The following is a 24,270-nucleotide window of genomic DNA, read 5'->3' on the forward strand; positions in this document are numbered from 1 at the left end:
CAAAGGCTGAACCACCAGCTGGGTAGCTGGTGCTGTCCTTTATATACCCAGGGACCCAGGGAGGTCATAGCCTTCACTGATGTCCCTCTAAAAAAGCCACCCCCAAATCCTCAGCTATTCCCAGTCTCTTATCCCTGTTTACCTCCCTCATGGCTCTTATCACCATCTGTAATTGTTCTACTTATGGGCTTATTTAGCTAATGACTTGTGTCTCCCACCAGATTGTTAGTCCTGTGAGGGCAGGGACTTTGCCTTATTTACCAATATGCCTAGCACAGGGCCTACCATCTAATACATGATCAATAAATATCTGCTGAAAGGAGAACCAAGATAAATTATTAAATATACTAAACTTGAGCTTTAGGACATGTTCTGGGACCAGGGAGCTGCAGAACCCTAGACAAGCCTTTGGGCCTCTGGTTCTCAGCTCTCATCATTACAATGACAGATTTAGATGAGGTGTTCACCAAAGTCCCTTCCAGCTCAAACATTCCAGGACCGCGACTGTGTGTCCCTTGATGTTCCCAGATAAGCTAGAATCAGCAAAACCAGAAAGTGGTAACTGCAGCTCTCTGAGCCAAAAAAACACTTTGATGGAGAGCTTGGCGGGGAGGTTTTCCCTAGCCCAAGTCCTCTCACCAGTAAGTGAAGATACAGCAACATCACAGGGAAGCAGCAGGTAGAGCAGGGGTCCCGCTCCTTAGGGGTCTTTAAGGAAGAAAGTAGCATGCCAACCCCATGACCAGCACCGCCATGTATCAGATGTCCCCATTTTTCCAAGGCAATAGGATGGAGTCCTACCATTCTGGGAGTCAGTGCCCACTTTTTTTTTATGTCTGTTCAAAGTTTGATGTGTGGTTTACATGCAAGAAGTCAGATCATTTTGTACTAAAAACGATGAAGCCTGCTATCCCCTGACAGTTTATTGCATGATATTATTTTCTCCTTTCTCCTTCCTTCTTCCAGCTCCATGTCCAAGAGAGAACTTCAGAATGAGCCCTGTGAAGGCTGATACTCTGCCAACAGCTCTGTGATCTCTGATCTTCCTGATTCCACGTTTGGCATTTCCCGAGCCCAATAGCTACAATGACCTTTCCTCCCTCCTTGCCGTCAGGAAAGAGAGAGCACGGAGAAAGGCAACTGACAGATAACTTGAAACCCCATGTTAGTTATTCATTAAAACCTCCTGATCTGCTAACAAGAACCAGAACTCATCCTAAGAATGTTTCAAAACCCCTGCAGTAAGCTGGGTTGGTGTAGAGTTGCAACACTCTCCATTGCATCTCCACACGACCATGCCTCATGCCAATGGTTGGTTAGCCCATACCCACAACCATGCCTCATGCCAATGGTTGGTTAGCCCACGCCCAAAGAAAACCTCCTGAAAACCAGGCCAGAGGCAAGAGTCCTTAGTTCAACTAGCACAGCCCAGATGTACTACTGGTGGATCCACTATGTCTCTCCAAACCTGGTATCCCAAGCCCCATCCCATGTCCAAACATGAAGACTCCTCTGCTGCTGCACCTTTGTCACTGTACTGGACCTTTGGCCACCAGTCTCTGGCCATATTCTGCCCATGCCCCTCACCATACATGAGCCCACATCTGCTGTGGGAACACGGACACTAGTTTCCTCTGGAGTTAAAGAGCCACCACGCAAACTTTCACAAATTTACCAGGTCCCCCTATTTTGCATTTTTCTCCACCTGCCCAATTTACAACTAGAAGCCTGTCTCAGGTGCTCTCTTGACTGTCCCTAGGCTCAGCTGAGTCTAGAGTCTCCTGTCATGGAACTCCTGTTCCAAGGTTCCATTGGAAGCATGGTGAGCAGTCACACTGGTGACTGTTTTCTGTTTCTCTGCATATTCTCTTGTTGATTCTGCTGCTTCTAAATCTTTTGTTAAAGAGAGACTTGGCCAGGCCCTCAAAATTACTCAGGTTTTGCCCAATTTGAAGAAAAATTAACATACCTATTAGCAACTTCTAATGCAACCGCTGAGTGCATAGATGCCTTCTGGGTCTGATGTGAACTACCACCAACTCACCTGTGACAGGGCCTGGTTACATCTGTCTGTAATAACAGATTACTGCCCTTTCTGCTGTACAGTTCTTCTCCATAGAAGTTTATTCAAATAGAAGTCTGATCATGTCATATATGTGCTCAAAATCCTGCAACTCTTCTCCCATTTATCTCAGGATAAAAGCCAAAGTCTTCCCAATGGTTTGGAGTTCCTTCAAAATTGGAGGTGTATCCAACAGTTTCTCAAACAACGAGGCATGCACCTGCCTCAGGATCTTTGCATTGGCTTGTCCTCTGCCTGAAAGAGTTTCTCCCAGATAACATGGTTCATTCCTTCTACTCCATCAAATCTTTGTTCAAATGGCTTATGCAGACCAATCCATTCATAATTTCAACTTTCATCCGGTCATCCAATCCCCTTTCCCTGTTTTCCTAAATCATATTCTAACATACTATCTAACCTACTTATCTAGTATGCTATTCTTTATTTCTGTGTCATCTACTAAAATTTAAGCTCCAAGAGGGCAGGAATTGTTGTCTATCCTGTTCAGCAATGAACCAACCCTCCATGCCTAGAATAGCGCCTGACATATATTATGGAATGGATGAAGTAATTAATAAGAAGTTCATCAGTGAAGAGTCTAGACCCTGGTCTTACTGCTGAGTTCAAATCTCAGATTCAACTTCTATGAGCTGTGTGACTTTGAACAAGTTTCTTAACTTTTTTATGCCTCAATTTATCCATCTGTAAAAATGGGGGCAGGGGGGAATAACTGCAATTACTTTGCAGGACTTTTGATGAGAAAATTCATATCACACTGCACTCAGAACACAGAAAGAACCCTGTGGATTGTATCTATTATCTTCAGCCTTGGTGGGTAAACTAGACTTTTGAAAATAACCAAAAAGCCACTGGAACTAAAGCACGGTAAATAAAGTAATAGTATCTCTACTCAAAAAGTGGGAAGATAATGCAATATGTGTGATTCTCTTTTGTGGTTCATAAACCAGCTCCACAAAATAATTCTGGGATAAGAAAAAAAAAAGCAACACTCATGTTTTAAGCAATGGTACTTCCTATGTGACCACTTGGGAGGGCAACACTTGGCTTCATACATTATGACATATTTGCTTATTCCATGGAGTCCCAATGATAGAAATAATAGAAATAGAAATCGTAGAAATAGCAGTCCTTAGAGGTCCCCTGCTATACCTCCCGCTTCACTGATTCACTTTATGTTGCTTTTCTGCCAAGGAGAGCCAACTGTGCTGAGTATGTGGGTCAAGAACCTCTGGGGAGAGAGTGCCGAAGAGGCTTTATAGAGAGGATGTCACAGAAAGTGATACCCTGAACCAGGCCGAGAAGTAACCTGAGCATCATGAAGGTCTAGAAACTCAATCTGGGGAAGAGTGAGTAGAGACAGAACAGCTCATTTGCAGAATAGACTTTCTGGGGCCCAGAGGAGAGGAGAGGAGGGGCATACTCACCCCCAAGTGGGCTGACCACCGGCCAGGCTGTTACAGCTCTATGGCTTTCCTCCTCTCTCCCTTCTTCTGGCACCTCAGGAAAGAGGGAGTGAGGACAGAAGGCAGGTCAGGGCGGCACACTCAACCCTGCCACCTGAGAAGAGGCAAAGCATGGGGCCTTTCCATTCCCATGGCTCCCACTGTCCTTGTCCAGGGCCAAGCATTGTCTTCAAATTGTATTAGAGACTATCCCTCCTCATTTTCCAGAGGAAGGAGCTGAGCCCCAGAGAGAAAGCAATGGGGCTGACAGACACAATTGGTGGTCCACCTAGATCCCTTCAAAGGGATCACCCCAAAGGTCACCTGCAGACAGGTCTACCTGGCCATGACTTCCCGCCTCTCCCTGCCTAAGGATGTCCTCTGGCTTCAGGAGCATGCTCAACCCACAGGCAGATGGGCCAGACATGCCAGGGAGTTATTATCCCAGAACGACCCTCAACCTACCGGGGAGACTAATTTCAGAGGCATGCCACACTGTCTTAGAGGGTGATTTTCTTATCAAGTTCAGATCCCAAGTTTTAAAGTAAGGGAACATGCCTTCATATTTAAAAGAGAAGAACTAAAGGGGAGGTTTGAGCCATTTTTGTTCCCCTGGACTCCTTCAGCTATTTGGTGAAGACTGTGGACCTCTTCTCAGGATAATTATTCTTAAGGCACAGAATATATAAGGACTATAAAGGACACTAAGTATGTTGAAGACAATCATCAAAACAACTTAAAAGCAATTTTGTGACATCATAACACAGACTTATTTTAGAGTAAGACCTAAAAGAACAGCTCATAATTACCATATTTTTAAATGAGTGATGAGCATTAATAGTTTCTGTAACAACTGTTATATGGTATGAGAATAGGTATAATTTTTGTTGACAAAATCACAGTCATCGCTGATACTGCTGTGGTGGGTTGCCCACCGTTGTAACAGAAGGAAAGAGTAAAATGCAGTTATAAGTTAGAGAATAAAGATGTGATTTCCCAAAGTTGACAGACTCCTGAATTTTCTACATGCACTTTCTGGGCATCTATGGACCCCAGAGAGAACCCCTGTGTGCTTTATGTGAGACTTGCTAATTGGTGGCTCAAAATTGGATCAGTGGCCTCTTGAGCTTGCATTCCCTTCCTGAACAATTCAGTCCGAGAGCCATTAGTTGGGGGCAAAGCAAGGTAGTAGTTCCGTGGTGGGCATGGGGAAAGCCACGGTGGTCAGAGTAGGGTATCAGAATTTCAACAGAGTGGGGAGGGCGACCCTGCTAGGAGGGTACGGCAGCAGATTTGGGAGATTGGTTGGATACCAGGAAATTGATCAAATGAATAAATACATATAAAATGAAAGCAAGGTTCCCCACTGTTGGAAAAGTTATACAGAAAGGGGGAAGGCAGGCATGAGCCCTGGTGTGGGTTACAATTGGAGACATCTGTGTGAACTCAGTTCAAAAGATGGAGATGTTATTATGTGTTACACCAACACACACACACACACACACACACACACACACACACACACACAGCTCTGGCCATTGAGGAGGTCAGGGAGCAACAATCCCCCAAGAACAAGGAGTATATTTAGCACTCAGACATGGGCTTCTAAATAACATTTTCTACTAAAAGAGACCAGGGTTCCTTGGAGAAATGGCTGATTCCAGGGCTGGAGCACAGAAAGTACAGGTGACCCTAGAACATCTTATTGTGCCAGAAAGCCAGGGATCACTCAAAGAATGATAGGGTTCTGTGAAAGGAATACAGAATCCAGCTTGAATGCGATCCCACTGGCCAAACCAGGGACAATCTGAGCATCAAAATAAATAAGAGTTAAAATTCATTCAATATAACGGGAAACCATGAGTCTGTAGAGATGTAAATAAACACATGAATCAACTGAATGTCTGATAAGGAATGAGATGTTTATACAGTTTCAAACTACCTTCCCACAAAATATGTATCAATTACACAGGGGAAGAGAGGAAGTTTACAGTGGGACCTAGAAGACACCAACTTAATTAAGTGATCAAAGGTAACAACACCAGTAAGAGCATAAAGACACATCTGTGCCACTTGATAAGAGGCAATGAGGAAACACCAGACAAATCTAAACTGAGGGATGTGCTACAAAATAATTGGCCTACAAATTTCCAAGTGTCAAGGTGATAAAAATCAAGGTAGGTTCCAGACTGAAGAAGGCCTAAGGGATGACAACGAAATCCAGTACAGGACTCTGAACCATATCCTGTTGCCATAAGGATGTTATTTGGATAACTGGAAAACACTGAATAGGCTATGAGGTTAGATGATAGCAAAGCATCAATGTAAATTTCCTAATTTTATTGGTTATATTGTAGCTACATAGGAAAATGTCCTTTTCTTTGTAGGAAACACCCTCTAAAAGATTCTAGGGTAAAAGTATGCAGCTTGGAAATTTACTCTCAAGGGTTTGGGGTGCGGGAAGTTCTTTACAGTGATCTTCCTGGGTTGGTTTGTTTGAGAGAGAGAGAGAGAGAGAGAGAGAGAACCAGAAAGGGGCAGAGGGAGAGAGAGAGAGAATCTCAAGCAGGCTTCATGCTCAGTGTGGAGCCTGACACAGGGCTTGATCCCACAACCCGAGGATCATGACCTGAGTCAAAATCAAGAGCTGAATGTTCAATCAATTGAGCCACCCAACAGGTTGGAAATTTACTCTCAGATCCAACAGGTTGGAAATTTACTCTCAAAGGTTCGGGGTTCAGGAAGTTCTTTATAATGATCTTCCAGCGTTTTTTTTAAAGTTTGGGATTGTTTCACAATTTAATAAGAGGGGAAAAGGCTGATTCTGTGATCTATATAGTCCATCACTTACATGTAGCCAATATGAGGAAATAAAAATAAGTAAAGAAGATTGGGGAGCAAGGATTTCTTTGAAGAGGGGTGTGACCTTGTATTTAAAGAATCCTGTTCATTTCAGTTGGGTGACATGGAGAGCCATTCCCACCTCTGCTCTTAAAGGGTATCTGCCTGAAAGAGAGATTAACAATTTGCCCCTCAGCGTGATGCGTGTGAAGCTGCAGAAACTCAGAGCTCTTAGCACTGCAACCAAAGCAGAGTATGAAAAGGTTTGGGCACAGCCTGCCCTTCCAGAGTTGGGTGAGCAGAAAATAGAAACTATCTCCCCGAGCAGCAGACATCATGGAGGACAGCTATACTTGAGCCACCTTAAAAAAATTCAACTCCAAAGGCAAAGTGATCCCTGCAGCAAAAAGCTTAAGGGAGGGGAACCATGGTGGTCAGCAGGAAGGTGAGCCACAAGCCAGGGAACAATGCAGTGGGCAGTATGTGACACCCCTTTAGGGAAAGGGGTCCTAAAATCTACAAAGCTCCCCAAGAGAAAAAGCCACCATTTGGGTATCCGATACCCAGAGGCCATCAACCCCAGAATACAACTGCACTAATATCAGACTAAAAGTACAAAGAACTAGCAGCAGCAAAAAAAAAAAAAAAAAAAAAAGAGAGAGAGAGAGAGAGAGAGGGAGAGGGAGAGAGAGAGAGAGAGAGAGAGAGAAATTAAGAACAAGAAAAAGAAATCACAGAACAAAGGTCACTCCACCCTTTCACCTTTCCAGTGCAAGTTCCCAAGAATGGATCAGGCCTAGAGTTGGAAGAAACTTGAAATTTTGATTTGCATTATAATTTTTTAATACCAGAGAGCAAAACTAAAATGCCTGAAAGTGACCAAACATCTATGAAATCTTCCAGGGATAGGGAAGGAAAGGCCAAAAGAAACTGTCTGAAAAGCAATGATGGACAAGAATAATGTAACTCTCTGCTTCTTCCCACTGAGTCCAGCTCATGCAATCTGCTGGTTACACATGCGTTATCCTGTGTACTCCTCACAACACCCCAGAAAGGTGGCCTTGACTGAAAGGGACCTGAACGCAGGCTCATCAGTACCAAGTCATGGCACCCAGTGTGCCAGCCCCCCGGGGGAACAGGGCGGTGCTTTGCACCACAATGTCATACATGGGTAATGAGTGAGCAGACACCAACACCGAAGCAGAAACCAATGGAGGAAATGCAAAAAACAGTCGCAGGGAATTTGTTTTGCTGTGTAGTAGCGTCCTAGGAAAACCACAGCTACAGGAAATATTAGCAATCAGGGATGGGTGGTTCTTAGAGCACAGAAACATTGACAGAAATGCTTTGTGTAAGCTACAAGCCCAACAAAGAAAACGTCCACATCAGGGATGTTCACGAACCAAGCTCCAATTTATTCATCACTGTAGTGATTCTTAACATTGCTTATACATTAGAATCACCTGGGAGTTTTTTTAAATCCTGATACCTGGGCCCTAACCTCAGGGATTCTAGCATTGGGATTTTTATGTTAAGGTCCCTGGATGATTCTAATGTGCAGCCCAGGTTGAAAACCATAGCAATAGAGTTTGTTGCTGATGTTTGGAAAAAAGAAAAAAAGAAAAAATGTTTTATCTCCACTACAAATATCAACTCCAGAAAGGTTTCACTGAGCATGACTCTCAACCCTGAAAAGTAATTTGTTTGAAATATAAACATCCTAATGAACATTCAGGCATAGCTTCATTTGCTAGGCCTAAGTATAGATACAGAGACAGATATATATCCATTTTCCTGGTGCTAGTGGTAAAATATGTATTTAAAAGTGTTTTTCCTAAAAAGAGGTTAGAGTGGAAGAGAGCCAAAGCATAAGAGACTCTTAAAAACTGAGAACAAACTGAGGGTTGATGGGGGGTGGGAGGGAGGGGAGGGTGGGTGATGGGTATTGCGAGGGCACCTTTTGGGATGAGTACTGGGTGTTGTATGGAAACCAATTTGACAATAAACTTCATATATTGAAAAAAAAAGTGTTTTTCCTGTGTTTGGAGGAGATGCTCACCAGTTCATCTTATCCACACTTACTGATTTGGTCCTTCTTACAAAGAAGGACACATTTACACGGTAGCTGTATGACATTACGTGTGCAAAAAGTCACAGAAAAGAAGAAAGCCTTTGGGCCCACCAAGGGACTGAACTGGAGGCACAGGGAATTGAAGGGGGGGGGGGGAAATCTGTTTAATGAAAATTGTTCTGGAGCCAGCTGAACCCCCACACCACTGCATTTCCATCCACCCACGGACACTAGTGTTTCAATAAAAGCACTTACGTTATTTAACTCCACCGTCACTTTCAACTTTCATACCCTGTTCTCAGATTATTTTTAATATTTCTCCGTTACTCACATTAAAAGAAAAGATCCAGCTCCACTGATCCCCATTCCTTCACTCAGTTCCTGATTGCTTTAACTCTCAGGCAGAGCTTTGACACAAGCCAAAGCTTTAAACAGAAGCCCTCAAGGGCTTGCTCTGCTGTGATTGGAGGACATCCCCGGGGTAGCCCATTGGAGGAGGAGAAGCACGTGACCCGATAACAGCCTCCTTCCCCCCCCTCCCCCCAATAAACACACACACATCCGCTCCAGGCCAACAACCAATCAACTGTCAGTCTTTTATATGCATGAACTTGGCTGAGACGGGAAGAATCTCGTGGCTGAGTCCATCTTAGATCACCACCCGGTGAGAGTATGCTATTAGTGCGCCCAAGGAAGACCAGAACTGCCCGGGCAAGCCTAGCCTGAACTGCCATCCTGCAAATGTATAGGCTTAATCAAGACCAACTCTTTTCTTTTCGGTCACTGAGTTTTGGGTGGTTTGTTACATTACTGTGGCAAAAGAGACGATCCAAGTGCCCAAACTAAAAACTGTATAGCAGTCATTCAAGAGGGGTGAGAACGAGTGGGCAAAGCCGAAGACTGCAGGACCCCTGAGGGCAAGGACTTATGCAGTTCCCCGCTGACTGTATCCCCTTTGCACGAAGACAATCACCAGTCCTCAATAATACGTGCTGGATGAAAGAAACATCTGTTTGAAACAGATCCTATACTGTAATGGTTCTCAGAATGGTCATGAAATCATTAACTTCCAAACTTTTAAAAATATAACTGACCCACTACTATCATTTATTTACCTTTTTCCTTTCCAAGTAAAAATCCTCAGCCAGCACACATAAACCACAGAGCAAAAAGGGTTTCTGTAAAAGGCTTCCCCCAAGCATGCCGATGACTCTTTGCCCCATTACATAAAGCCATTTCTCTCCAGCTGCCAGGCTGCTTCTGCAAGAGCCTAGCCAGTTACAGTAGCTGGTGTAAAAGCTAATCTTAGAAAGCACACATCACTTCTCCAACCCCGTAATTAAGACCAGAAATCCGTAACTGAGACATTCATAAAACTGGGGTTTCCAAGTGCCAGCTTTGCCTTAAAGTTCTGCAGAATGGGCCAGATTGGAGGAAGACTGCCCAGACCAATCTGATGGGCAGGCAAATGGGCTCCTGGATGGCCAAGAAACTATGGAAGCAAGCCCAAGCCAGTAATTTCCAAATCTTCCTCCCCTTCTAGCCAGTGGCTCACAACTTCTCTGTCCACCTTGGATTATTATTAAGTGCCAGAGCTAACCAACTATTAGCAAATCCATAATAGAATAAAAGATTACTATGGACGAAGGTAGCAATTTGGGGGTTCTTTTTTTTCTTTTTAAGTTTATTTATTTATTTTGAGAGGGGGCGGGGAGCAGAGAGAGAGAGGGAGAGGGGAGAGAGAGAGAATCCCAAGCAAGCACTGTGTTGTCAGCACAGAGCCCAATGCAGGGCTCAAACCCACAAACCACGAGATCGTGACCTAAGACAAGATCAAGAGTCACTTAACCAACTGAGCCACCCAGGTGCTCCAAATTTTTTGGTTTTTAGATTAATGTCTCCAGTGGCTAGTTGTCAGTGAGAAGGCTTTTAATTTCTCAGAAGGATATTTCTATTCTACCAAGTTTATCTTTCACAGAAGGGACAGGTTTCAACCAACTGTTTGTAGTCTTGATAGTTGGATTCAAGTCAGAGAGGGTTATTAAACTCATTTATACAGTGCTTATTACTAAGTTCTGATTTATTAATGTGCTTATTTCAACAGAGCCATAATAACAAGGACTGGGAACCTATAGCCTCTCCTTCCCAAAGTGCAAACATATACATATGCCTTACCTCTTGACTACAGGCCTTGGATTTGTCTGGACAAAGTGCTGTTATTGGCAGGTCATTCTTGAATACGCTTTAGGAGTCTGCCTCTTTGATACAGCCAGGAGGATAAAACCGCCCTCTCCACATATGTCTTCAATTGCTGAGATATTCTTTTCCCACCACTTCCCACTGTGGAGACTTTTTCAATCTGTTTAATACTAGGGAGGAGCCAGGTTGCTATTTTGGGTTTAACTATGAAATATTTATTGAGTTCTAACTTACCAGGAGCTATTTGAAACCCCGGGGCCTTAGGACTGTAACATTTTTATAAAAATGGGCCCAGAAATTGATCAGTTAATGAGAGAAGGGAAAAGGAAAGTCACCCTGATTTGAAGGATCAGCAGACCAGGGGGCCTGGGTTATAAGCACCCAGAGGACAGGAAGGGCAACATTTGAGTGTTTCATTCGCTTTTATAGGCACAGAATATAAAAACTGAACAGTACCTTACAGATCCTGTGTTGTAAACTTTCCATTTTATATGAGGAAACTGAGGCCCAGGGCGTTTAAGTGACAAACCCAGGTCACACACCTAATCAGGGGAAAAATCAGAATCAATTTTTTTTTTTTACTCTTTTTAAAATTCCAGCAAATGACCATAAGTATCATTTACAGACACAGGGCAGTGTTTTAGCGTTTGGCGTTGTAGTTACATACAAACCAGATTTCAGAATGTTGAAGGTTCCTGCCTCCTGGGGCCCAAATTCGACACATTCATATCAGTAACATTTCTCATTATACATTAGCTCTCAAAAGTAAAGAATATGTGCTTTATAGCAGGGATTCTCAACTTCAGCATTACGGACATTTTTGTGCAGATAATTCTTGATATTCCTTCATGTGGACGTGAGAGGGGATGCATTATAAAATGTGTTGCAGCATCTCTGGCCTCTACCCAGGAGATGCAGTAGCTTCTAGTTTGGTTCTCCAGACACTGCCAAATGTCCCCTGGGGAGCTAAATCGCCCCAATTTAGAGCCACTGATTTCAAGCAAAATTAATACGATACCTGTTCAAAGCTCTATAAGCATCATTGAACTGCATGATATGTTTGTATTAATGGTGAGGAAGTAACACCTAGAGACATAAACAGAAAGACCTGATATTGTCACTCCAGTACCTATAACCATTCCTGGTACAAAAAACTAATATTACGTCTTCTTAGAAATTAATATAATTAATAATTGATACTTATTACTAAAAAATGTTAGTTTATGAGTTAATAAAAATCTTCGGAATGCTTCAAGTCTACATGAAAATAATTTGCTTTCATTTCTTATTCCTAGTGCACAGGTGGAATTCTTTGCCTAATGGTCATTGCAGTTCTTTTTAAAAACCTACATCAAACTAAAAAGTTTTGCATAGCAAAAGAAATCATCAACAAGGCAAAAAGGCAACCCAGAAGACACTTACAAATGGCATATCTGATAAGGAGTCAATATCCAAAATACATAAAGAACACAACACAACACAACACCAGAAAATCAAATAATCTAGTTAAAATGGGCAGAAGACCTGAATAGACATTTTTCCATAGAAGGCATACAGATGGCCAACAGACACATGAAAAGGTGCTCAACATCCCTAATCATCAGGGAAATGCAAATCAAAACCACAATGAGATATCATCTCAAATCTGTCAGAATGGCTAGTATCAAAAAAACAAGAAATGATAAGTATTGGCGAGGATATGGAGAAAAGGGAACCATCATGCACTGTTGGAGGGAATGCAAATGATGCAGCCACTATGGAAAACACCATGGATGTTCCTCAAAAAACTAAAAATAGAAGTACCACACAATTCCACTGCTGGGTATTTACCCAAAGAAAACAAAAGCACTAATGCAGAAAGATAGATGTACACCTTGTATATTGCAGCATTATTTACAATGGCCAATTTATGGAAGTAGCCCAAGTGTCCATTGATAGGTGAATGGATAAAGAAAATGTGGTAGGGGCGCCTGGGTGGCGCAGTCGGTTAAGCGTCCGACTTCAGCCAGGTCACGATCTCGCGGTCCGGGAGTTCGAGCCCCGCGTCGGGCTCTGGGCTGATGGCTCAGAGCCTGGAGCCTGTTTCCGATTCTGTGTTCCCTCTCTCTCTGCCCCTCCCCCGTTCATGCTCTGTCTCTCTCTGTCCCAAAAATAAATAAACGTTGAAAAAAAAATTTAATAAAAAGAAAATGTGGTATACATTTACAATGGAATATTATTCAACCATGCAAATCTTGCCATTTGTTACAACATGGACAGACCTAGAGGGTATTATACTAAGTAAAATAAGCCACACATAGAAAGACAAGTACTATACAATTTCACTTATATGTGGCAACTATAACACAAAACAAACAAAAACAACAAAGACAGAAACAGACTCATAAACACAGAGAAAAAACTGATGGTTACCAAAGGGGAGGGCAGTGAAGGGATGAGCAAAATGAGTGAAGGGAATTAAGAGATACAAACTTCCAGTTACAAAATAAATGTCATGGGGATGAAAAGTACAGCATAAGGAATGTAGTCAATAATATCGTTATACGCTCATCGTGGTGAGCATTTTGTAATGTATATATAGAATCACTATTTTGTACACCTGAAAATAATTTCATGTTACATGTCAACTGCACTTCAATTCAACAGGTTTTTTATTTTAAAAATCATAACCTGAAGAGTATACAAAGTATATAAATGTGGAATAAAAACAATCCCTCCAAATAACAATTCAGAACAAAAACCACATTCACATTTGATCCTTTAGCAAATTAAAATTCATTTTGATTATTGGGCAAACACCCTCAGGTGGATTAGCTTGCGTTAGTGCAGTCAGATGGCACTTAGCTCTAGCTAATGAAGACCTAAGTGGTTATGTGGGGTGTAGAGAGGGGATAGGGTCTTGGCATTTCAGAATACCAGTTTCATTTCATTTAAACTCACAGTTTAAATGTGAGCTTAATGAGCACCTGGGTGTTTCAGTAAGTTGAGCATCTGACTCTTGATTTCAGCTCAGGTCGTGACCCCAGGGTCATGGGATTGAGTCCTGCATTGGGTTCCATGCTGAACGTGGAGCCAGCTTGACATTGTCCCTCTCTCTCATTCTCTCTCTCTCTCTCTCTCTCTCTCTCTGCCCCTCCCCCTGTGAGCTCTCTCTCTAAAACAAAAATAATAAAAAATTAAAAATAATAATAATAAATGAATTTAAAACATAAACTCCCAGTATGATACAACTCCAAAGTCCTAGGGGATGTAGCCATTTGTAACTTGGTTAAGGTACCAATCTGAAGCTGGAAAAAAGCCCTGACAGCTGATCAGTGACCATGGTTGGACTCAGTTCCACTGATCTCTTCTAGCTGAAGACATGTGCAAAGTAACTCTGGCAGGTGATTTTTAAAAATTTGTTTCTATGTGAAAAATGCTATCAAGTGAGAGATTAAACTTCAGGGAAATTTGGAAAAGTGGTTAACTACAATTAACAAGCAATGTGAGGGCAAGCACAGGAACATTTAACTCTCTGTGGAAATATGAAGTAAGAGTAAATCAAGACTTTATAGATTTTCTTATTCTCATTTTATTCTCAAATTTAGGGAGTCAGAAAGTTCTAGAGAATCATCCTCTGGATCCTTAATGGTCTATTGTAAACTCTCGCTAACACAAGAGCACACTGGGATGGGCGTACAATGAGTCAGGGTCCAGACTGAAGGGCTTTGAGCACCCTGAGACCACGGGCTTGCCACAGGAGTGGCTAGGAGGTGGAAGCCAAATGCAGGCTCACTTGGCATTTCTGCCTTTCCAGAACTGCCTTCCCAAGTCATTCTCTTTTAACTTAAGTGTGGCTGAGGAACAGACTCCTGCCATGGTGAATTCGTTCTAGAGTCATAGATATGAAAGAGCAGCCTAGGGTCAAGTTTGGATGCTAGGTCTTCTGCTTCCCAGACCCCATAAAAGCCCTTTGACTATGGAAGGATACAAATGTCAGGAAGACCAGGCATGGGGAGGCCCAGGCAGTGCTATTCCAGGGGGCTAGTAGGAGAAAGAAAGATGCCTGTTCCATGGAGTCATTGGCCAGGGTGATGGTGTATGTGTTTTCAGGGCTCACAAAGCTCTTCTCTTCTTCCCTGCTAGAGCCACAACTGAGGCAACCAAGAACCCAGATCATCAACGCCTTGGGCTGTGCAATCTCCTCTCTCACATCCTTTCCCTAAAACCTAGAGGAATAAACCAGCTGTAGATCTTATTTCAAAGGGACTAAGGAATAGACTGCCTGCTTGGTTGCACTCCCAGCAGCTCCAAATCTCTGACTAACCATGGTTCCCACATAAGCCAGCAGAAACGTACTCACACTTGTTTCTACCACCATTCACCAAGCTGGAGAGAATGCCACAATTGTCCTTCTGCAGAAAGATTCACTGTCCCATGATGTGCCAGGCGCTTTATATTATTGTCTTATTTATGCTTTGTAACAGCCCCCTTTATAACAACATGGCAAAGTGCATTTTCTAAATGAGGAAGTGGAAGAAAGGAGAAGTTACATAATTTGCTTGAGGATGTCCCAACATGAAGTGATCTGGCTAGGACAGAACGAAGTCTAAGACCTGTGCCGTCTCCATGGCAGCAAGGGATATTCAAGACCCAAGAGAGATGGAATATTTCAAATGAATCCAAATGGGAGTTGGAGCCCCTCCTGCCTGACTTGTTCCTGGGAAGACCTGGAAAATCCCACCAGAGCTGTGCCTCTCCACACCACCTGCCATATTGATACCCCAGCTATCAGTGCTACCCCAAGAGCATCCTTGAAAGTGCCCCTGGATCCAGACTTCCCACCACACCCAATCCAGGACTTCCAGAAATTCAGTGCAGCCAGTTTCTCAAAGAAAGCCTCACATCTCAACCTAATACCTCGGGTACAGAGACTGCAGGACCGTTCTTGGAATTGGGGACAGATGCATAGCCTTGGCCCAACTACAGGCCCAGAGACTCATTTATTACTTTCCCATGGCTGTTACAACACATTACCACAAATTTAGATTTGTATGTACAGTAGGAAAGATTTAGGTTAGGTTAGACAATTGGAAGAACTTGCCCAAATAATATGGATTGAGTTAGACCATTAGATTAAAAAGAATGAGGCACCAAAACAGAATTGTCTTTCCTTGGAATCTTTCACAATACAAACCCAGGAGCTAACTAATGTTCACAAATTAACGTTCACAAACTGACCTGCGTCTTCTTCATTAGTGCTGTCATATCACTCATCCTTCCCGCAGCCCCAGGGACCTAGAATGGGGGAGAGGGCAGAGAGGGGAGCTGCCACTACCTCCCAGAAGGAGTCAAACCCCAGAGTCAGCTCCCAACCTGTGGTTCTCAAAACTCAGTGGGCATCAGAATCACCAGGAGGGCTTATTTAAAAACAGATTGCTGGCGCCAGCCTCCAAGTCTCTAATTCGGCAGGTAGGTCATGGTGGGATCTGAGAATTTGCGTTTCTAACCAATTTCCAGGTGATGCCGATGCTGCTGGTGGGGACCTCACTCTGGGACGTGTCAGTGTACTTACTGTGTATTGTACCCCGCCACCCTGTTCCTATATACACCTAAATTTAGAAGAGATCTGGGCTTCCTCCCACCCCTGTGGAATGTCCCGGGGTCTACAGGATGGCCAAGTGCATCTTCTCCAGTTTTTCTTAGAACAGTCTCTCGAGATCTTGCTGGAGCCTTTATCTTTCACAAAAGAGGCGCTGGCCCTCTCTCCCTGCCACAGATGAGATCAGGTCTTTTCTTTTCTCTGAAAAGACACTAATCTTGAGAGCTTGCAGAGGATGTGAGTCGCCTATTTACCAAGCCGCCACTGGCTTGGCACCGATGTTTGCTTAACCTTTGCTCAGCTGCCGCCTTCTGAGGATATTCTTGCCCCGCCCTTGGCCAGGCTCATGTTTTTCAAGTTCAGTCCTGAAATCCTCTTATTTACCAGTTTGAGGAATTTGGGTTTCTTTCCTGCACGTGCCTCTTTTGGACTCCCCACCTCTGCTGTTCTCCATCCCCCAGCGGCAGAGGGCCAGAGGACAGGGACGACCTGAAAAGGCTGTCCCAGCAGGGAGAGGCATTTTATCACTCTACAGTGCACTGCTGGCACCTGATGATAGCAACAATCCATATGCTTTATTACTGTTTTTAAATTCTCCACAGACAATGCACTCCCATCCCCTCCCCCTATGGTCTGCACCTGGGACAGATGGTTCCCACCCACCCACACCTTGGTACACCAAGGCCACACAGCGTAGCTATTCTAGAAGCCTTTGAGTTGAGCACCATCCTTAAAAGGACTGTTGTTACAAGGTTCCCTGGGAGCAGGAGTCAGGGTCTAGATACCAGTCCCCTCCTTGTCCCAGGAGACTTCATGCGGCTTCCCCTTTTCACCACCACCACCACCAACCTCCACAAGCGATCAGCCTCAGTGCCCCAGGTTCACGCTTATTCATGTCTGCTTGCTGTTCCCTTCTCTCCTCAGCCCACCACCCATCAAAACCTGCCCAACCTCCTGCCCATGTAACAAAATGATCTGACAAACTCATCCTCCCTAAGGCCTTCATGGAGAGGTAGAACTGCTCCCAGACCTTGCTGCACTTAAAATAACAGGCCTCCTGGGGCGCCTGGGTGGCTCAGACGGTTGGGCGTCCGACTCTTGGTTTCGGCTCAGGTCCTGATCTCACAGTTCATGGGTTCAAGCCCTGCGTCGGGCTCGGTGCTGATGGCTGAGTCTGCTTAGGATTCTCTCTTTCCCTCTCTCTGTCCCTCCCTCCACCCTCTCTCTCTCTCTCAAAATAAATAAATAAACATTTTTTTTAATAGCAAGATTCCTAGGTAGAAGGGTGTCTGTTTGCAAAAGATTATATTGGTAGTGGTGGCAATGAAGCATTTTGAGGCTTTAAGAAGGGTCAGTATGAAAAAAATAGCCTCTGAACAGGATGCTAGGATCACCTTGTGTATGTGAATTCTGAATGTCCTATGGTACCAGCCTTCTTTTAATATCCAAACAAAATGTCCTGAGCCCACATCCCATGGGAATACAGTACTCTCCTCAGGATTCTCAGGGGAGGGCATGTTGGGGGGCAGGGGGCGGAACTTGAGGTCTCCTAGCTACCCCACACTTAAGTTGTCCCTTCCACAGACTTCCTGGTCTGTAGTCGCCATCTTGCCTCCTGCCTCTGTGTTCTCCTCTGAACACCTGTATGTGTTCTCCTCCTAGGACATTACCCCCCCTTTCAATCCCATAGTCATACTGTTAGGGAAAGGTGGGGAAAAAAAACAGAAAAGAGCTTAAAATTGAATATTAGTTATCAGTGTTCTTAAAGTTGCTGTTCTATCCCCACCACTCTTGCCCTCTCGAGCTGAATCTCTCCTTGCTCATCTTCTCCCCATATTCCAGGTTCCAAATCCCTGTTTCTCCCTCTACCCTCAAACTGCCGAGGGAAAACTGAAGTTTCTGTTACTTTATTATACAGACATGTTTAAGTATGAGCTACCCCTTTCTAAGGACTTCAGGGCCTCTTCTACTCATCGGCTTAATAAGGTTTCCTTAACAAAGAACTGCCTTTCCCTGGCATGAAATCTTCTGTTCCCAGCACACAGGGAAGCTACAACGGTCATTTCTGTTTCGAAAGAGCAATTTTCCCTTCCCTGTTACATAGGCAATTTCCTCTTCTGCCTAGAGCCTCACTTTGATTCCTAAACCATAAGAAGTTTTCTTTGTGCCAATTCACTTTTTTCAATTACTTACATATATTTTTTCATAATTTCATAAAACCATGTCATATGTTATTGAAAATAAAGAACACAATCCCATCACCCTTACAGGCATCTGTATTTTCAAAGGCTCCATTTCAGTCTCTGTCTACCCAGGCATATTTTAAGGCATCTCTGTTTTCCTTGTCTGTTTTTTGATTTTACATACTACAAACAACTTTCTATGCCTTCAGTGCTATTTTTTTTAACAGTTGCAGAACATTCCACTGGGTTACTGCCCCACAGTTTAGCTACACATTCCCCATCACAAAAGCAGCGACTTTTGTCTTGTTCACTGATGTATCCCAAATAGTGGGAAACAGCGTTTAGCATGTAATAAGATCTCAGTAAATATTTGTTGAATTGAATGAATGAATGAATGAATGAATGGATGAATGAGACAGGTTGTTTCTAATTTCTTATTGCTATAGGCAGATGCAATAAACATCTTCATGCATACTACATTTGTCTTTAGCTTACTATTTCCCTGACATAATTGTTTCCCTGATATTAGAAACTGCTTTTAACCCATTAATAAAAAATAGTAGCAGCAGCAGCAGCAATGATTATAATAGCTAACATTTACTGAGCAGTTACTACATGCCAGGCTCTGTGCTAAGAACTTTATACCCAAATTGTCATGGACTCCTTACAACATCCTTATGAGAAAAGTACAAATTACCCTCATTTTACAGATGAAAAAGCAAAAGATTGTTACTTGCCCAAGATCACATAGCTTATACAGGGCAGAGATGGGATTTGAACTAAGGTCTATCCCACTCCACATTCTGAGGTCTTAACTATAATGACTTATAAGATCAAAGGGTATAAGTGAACTTATGACTCTTGGTACATGCCATGCTGCTTTCAGAAAGGACCATGGCCATACACCTTATATTAAGGTGTATCACTTACAAGGTGCATAGACTCCAGTTTTGTTTTTTATTCACTATGACAACCTTTACCTTTCAATTGTAATATTTAGTTCACTAATATTTAATGTAATAACTGGCTCATTTCTATTTAAATACCCTACCTTACTATTTGTCCAAACTGTTCTGTGTTCCTTCTCTCTTTTTTCTTGCCTTTTTTTTTTTTAACGTTTATTTATTTTTGAGACAGAGAGAGACAGAGCATGAATGGGGGAGGGTCAGAGAGAGAGGGAGACACAGAATCTGAAACAGGCTCCAGGCTCTGAGCGGTCAGCACAGAGCCCGATGTGGGGCTCAAACTCACGGACCGTGAGATCATGACCTGAGCTGAAGTCAGACGCTCAACCGACTGAGCCACCCAGGCGCCCCTCTTTTTTCTTGCCTTTATCCAGATTGGTTTTGTCTCTTTAAATTGCATCTTTCGGGGCACCTGGGTGGCGCAGTCAGTTAAGCGTCCGACTTCAGCCAGGTCACGATCTCGCGGTCCGTGAGTTCGAGCCCCGCGTCAGGCTCTGGGCTGATGGCTCAGAGCCTGGAGCCTGTTTCCGATTCTGTGTCTCCCTCTCTCTCTGCCCCTCCCCCGTTCATGCTCTGTCTCTCTCTGTCCCAAAAATAAACAAACATTGAAAAAAAAATTTAAAAAAAAATTGCATCTTTCCTTTCTACTAGCTGGGGGGGGGGGTATATATTCTTTTATTCTTTTTAGAGGTTATCGGAAAAGGGTCTTTATTATAAAATCTCCTGGCACTCAATAAATACAACTATTGGCACATTTTTTTGCTAGATACTCATTAATCAACCTAAATTAAATAATCTGCTAGAGCCCTCTTCTCCCTACACGACATTGTGGGTCATGCAGAATTCCCTATACACAGGTAGTGCCAACTTCTGGCTGTAAAATATTAAGCAGATCCTGTTGTCCTCAAAGGCGTTCAATCCAGTACAAACAAGCAGGTGAATCATTCAATACCCAAAATCAGATGGCCATCAGTGTAAGACACAACCTGAGCACAGGCTGATGGCAGAGATGACCTCAAACCCAGCCCATGCCATAGACAAGCCCAGCCTACCTCATGCTGCCCTCACAAACCTCAGAAGACCCTTTCTGGGAAATAGAACCATCCTCTAATGATCTGGTCCAAAATATCGTTCATCCTTGCAGAGGATATGGTAACCTTTTAATTATTCATTCGAATTGAGGGCATCCAAATATCCCTTATTCTTGGCTTTGGACTATAGTGTTTGTTTTTTTAACGTTTATTTATTATTGAGAGACAGAGAGAGACAGAGCGTGAGCAGGGGAGGGGCAGAGGGAGAGGGAGACAGAATGTAAAGCAGGCTCCAGGCTCTGAGCTGTCGGCACAGAGCCCGACGTGGGGCTCGAACTCATGAACCACGAGACCATGACCTGAGCTGAAGTCGGATGCTTAACCGACTAAGCCACCCCGGCGCCCCTGGACTATAGTTTTATATTTACATTTGAGATGTTCTCAAACTTTAACAATAAAATGAAGCCATGTTGAAAAGCGCTGGAGCAAAATAGGCTTGAAAATAGCCTAAGACTTTCATCCTCCCTCCAACCTGCTGCTAATACATTCAGCGTTTAGGGTGGGGTGCCGGTTGTCTAAGACCCCAGGGTATCTATGCATGCACTTCAGTAATAAAGTTGTCTAGGAATTCCTAAAAATGATCTCCCTATGACCACAGACACGAAAAGTGAGAATGGAAAACATCTCTAGCCGAGGAAGTGAGCTATTTCTGTTCCTTTAGAGTATGATTTTGAATCTGTTGACAAAGCTTTGCTGTCTTCTCTGGAGTCAGGAAAGGTCAGTTTGAGGTTAAGCCCAAGTGAATGGTCCATGATGAAATAAACACAGCACAACCCAGGGCTATGTACAATGTTATTCTTTTACCTTCTTCCTGGAATTTCAGAGGTTGTGCAAATGGAACACAGAAGTGGACAAAATAATGTAACAGTGCAAAATAATACCAGGGGTGAAATCTGCTTACTTGATGATTCAAAGAAATAAAATACACTTTAACTACGGATCTGTGCATCTCTGCTCCCTGCTCCCTGATAAGCGTCCCTTCCCCAAAAAAGGAAATCTTCCACTTTCTCTTACCTTTTCTTCCTTTCCTTAAGATTTTTGTTTCTAAAACTCTTTATCCCTCTCTCTCTTTCCTAGATACATACAGAGACAGAAAGTTAGGATGTTAGAACTGGGTGGGAGAGCTGAAAAATCAGCAAAGCCAGAGCTATTCAAACTTCTTTTAAACCAAAAGATATGATTATTTATTAAAACTTATTTGTAAGCTATGCTAGCTATGACTATAATAATGCTGTGTAACAAACCACTCTCCAAAACAAAATGCTTTTAACAACATTTATTCTCATGCTTACAGATTGCAGATTGAGGGTAATAAACGAGTGTAGGTGGGACTCAGGCTATGGTCAGGTTTGGGTCTGCTGCACAACTCTCTCTTTCTTTCTACTGTGACTACCTGTGGGCACATTCTCCTAGCAAATGAAAGAGCACAAGAGGCAAGACAAATCCTGCAAGTACATTTAAAACCTCTACCTATGTCACATCCTCTCATATTCCATTGGTCAGGGTAAATCTCATGGCCAAACCCAAAGTCAGTAGGACAGGAGAGTACAGTCTGCTGTAAGGAAGACAGGGCAGGGAGTGATGGTTAGCTGACCAATAATCCAATCTATCACAGAAACCAAACATATAAAATAGACATAGGTGATTCTTTGCTAGTTGAATGAGGGATGAAGGGAGCCTAGAGCCCATCCTGTTCCCCAACTCCAATGTCCCAATGAGTCCTCTGGCAATGCTGGGGACTTCAAAGAACATGGCATGAAATGCAAGGCAAACCCACTCACTTCAGAGACAAGAAAACTGAGGTGCAAACAATTCTAACAACTTGTCTACCATCTGAGAAGTATCAGGCATGAGACCACAAGTGAGAGGACCTTTTCTAGGAGTTTTCAAATCTGATGACAACTGGTCATTTTCCAGTCTCAAGTCATAGCTACAGAGATTACAACAGTTACATAGTTTACGATTTGTGTAAATTGCTTGCAGGTGGAGAAAATGTTCACAAACAAGGTAGCATAGCAAATGAGAAAAAGAGGGAGGGGCGAATACAGTTCTGACTACCAAATCCCAAACTATCCCAATCTCATTTCACAGTACAAAACTCAAAACCAGCTGCTTCCATTCCTGGCTACCCATCCATGATTTCACATGGGTTAGAGCAATGATGGAAAAAATAAGAGAGCACATGGCTGAGTTAAATTCTAAACGGATCTTTGGTGAAGGCAATTCTCAAATTCAAGAATAGAAACTATATGATAATTATATTTGTTGGTAAATGAAGCCTTCAGAAGCCAGAGTATTAGGAAGAGGGTAGAAGCTTTCCCAGGGCTGTAACTCCTGAGCACTTTAGAGTCACCAAGGGGATTGCCCACCATCTGAGGATTTGGCCACCAAAGAGACCTATAGGTCCAGCTAGAGGATTTAGCAGGAATAGGCGTCAGAAGTAGAGAGTAGGGTCAATACCAAGAAAAGAGCCATTCAAAGAGACACCAGGGCGAGGTCAGAGGCACACCAGAATCCCAAAGAGGGACAGGTGTCTTCAGCCTTACCCAGCCCCTGGGCAAAGTCAAGGATTAGTGGACGAGACGTGAGCCTTCAGTGCTTAGGGGGTAGAGGGGATGTCAAAGACTCCAGCTTCTGAGGATGAGATGAAATGGCCAGGCTATTCCTTGACCTGAGAGTATAAAGGGCTCTGGTGTCCAGTCTTCAGCTGCCCCTTGGCTCAGGTCTGGTTACCCTTGCCTCTTCCCACTTGAAATGTTAAAGGTGAGTGTCATGCACAGGCCATTCTGGGCGATGAAGCTTTTACTCCACCTGAGCTATGTGAGGCCCCCACCGTGGTGACCATGTCCCGTGTCACAAGAACTAAACAATGTCCCAGAGTTCCTTCCCTGTATGGCTCTGAATTCAGGCTGGCAACAAGAGAAATCTGCATGAGATTTGGAAGGCAGGGTGAAGCAGTGACCACCCCACTCGGGAGGTCTGATTAGGGCACCAGGCATAGCAGGAGCCCACACACGCTGTCTCAGACCTGCTGGCTCACCTGGGTGCTGTGGACACTGGCTGGGCCCACAGCATCTCCACTGCCCACTGGGTCTCCTCCAGCTTCTCTGGTTCCTGGTCCAGGTGCATGTGTGGCTCTGCAGTGATGGGCACCCACTTGTCCTGCAGGTCACCTGTGTTATCAAGATTGGAGGTGGTGAGAGTGAGAGGCAGGTTCCAGTCTGTTCTTGCTCTCCCCCACTTCATATCCAACTTTCCATCCCACGTGCAGGCCCTGCTGACCTGTAGAAACTTTAGGCCCAACATCAGACACGGAGGCAACAGCCTTGCATAGACTTTTCCACTGGCTTCCACATTGAGGAAGTCTAATCTCTATAATAAATCCCTTATTCCATGTCACCCAGAGTAGCTCTGCTTTCCTCACCAAATGCTAACTGATCCAACCGGCTATTGACATTGCCTCAGCAAATGCAAACAAAGATACTTCTGTTTGGCTCACCATGTGGTTCCTCTGAACAGAACATCGATACTTCCTCCAAGCTTCTGCTTTCTTGACTGAACTTTTATCACCACCAAACCATCATCACCACCATTATGGTCACCATCACCTCCACCACCCCCAAATGACCGTCGCTGCTACCACCATCACCATCACCACCACTCTTTGTTAGCAGGAAAAGAAGACATGGATTCAGACAAGACCCCCAGAGCCGCGCTGGGGTGGGAGTGGGAATGCCAACCACCTGGGTGGCAGCACTGACCCAAAACCTACCCGGGGTTCAGAGACAAAGTGGCCTTGCTTCTGTAGACCTCA

At 43.7% G+C, this 24,270-nt stretch overlaps 1 long non-coding RNA gene across 3 annotated transcripts in view; it reads right to left on the reverse strand.

Moving 5' to 3' along the window:
- Positions 1 to 24,270, reverse strand: part of LOC125167935 (uncharacterized) — a 79,121-nt gene that overhangs the window by 36,907 nt on the left and 17,944 nt on the right. For all 3 annotated transcript variants that reach the window (XR_007153000.1, XR_007152999.1, XR_007153001.1), the window contains exon 6: positions 23,497 to 23,629. This is a non-coding gene — a long non-coding RNA (uncharacterized LOC125167935). The remainder of the gene's footprint in view (positions 1 to 23,496; positions 23,630 to 24,270) is intronic.

Source organism: Prionailurus viverrinus, chromosome A1 (genome assembly GCF_022837055.1).
Source record: "Prionailurus viverrinus isolate Anna chromosome A1, UM_Priviv_1.0, whole genome shotgun sequence".
Classification (NCBI taxonomy): Eukaryota; Metazoa; Chordata; class Mammalia; order Carnivora; family Felidae; genus Prionailurus; species Prionailurus viverrinus.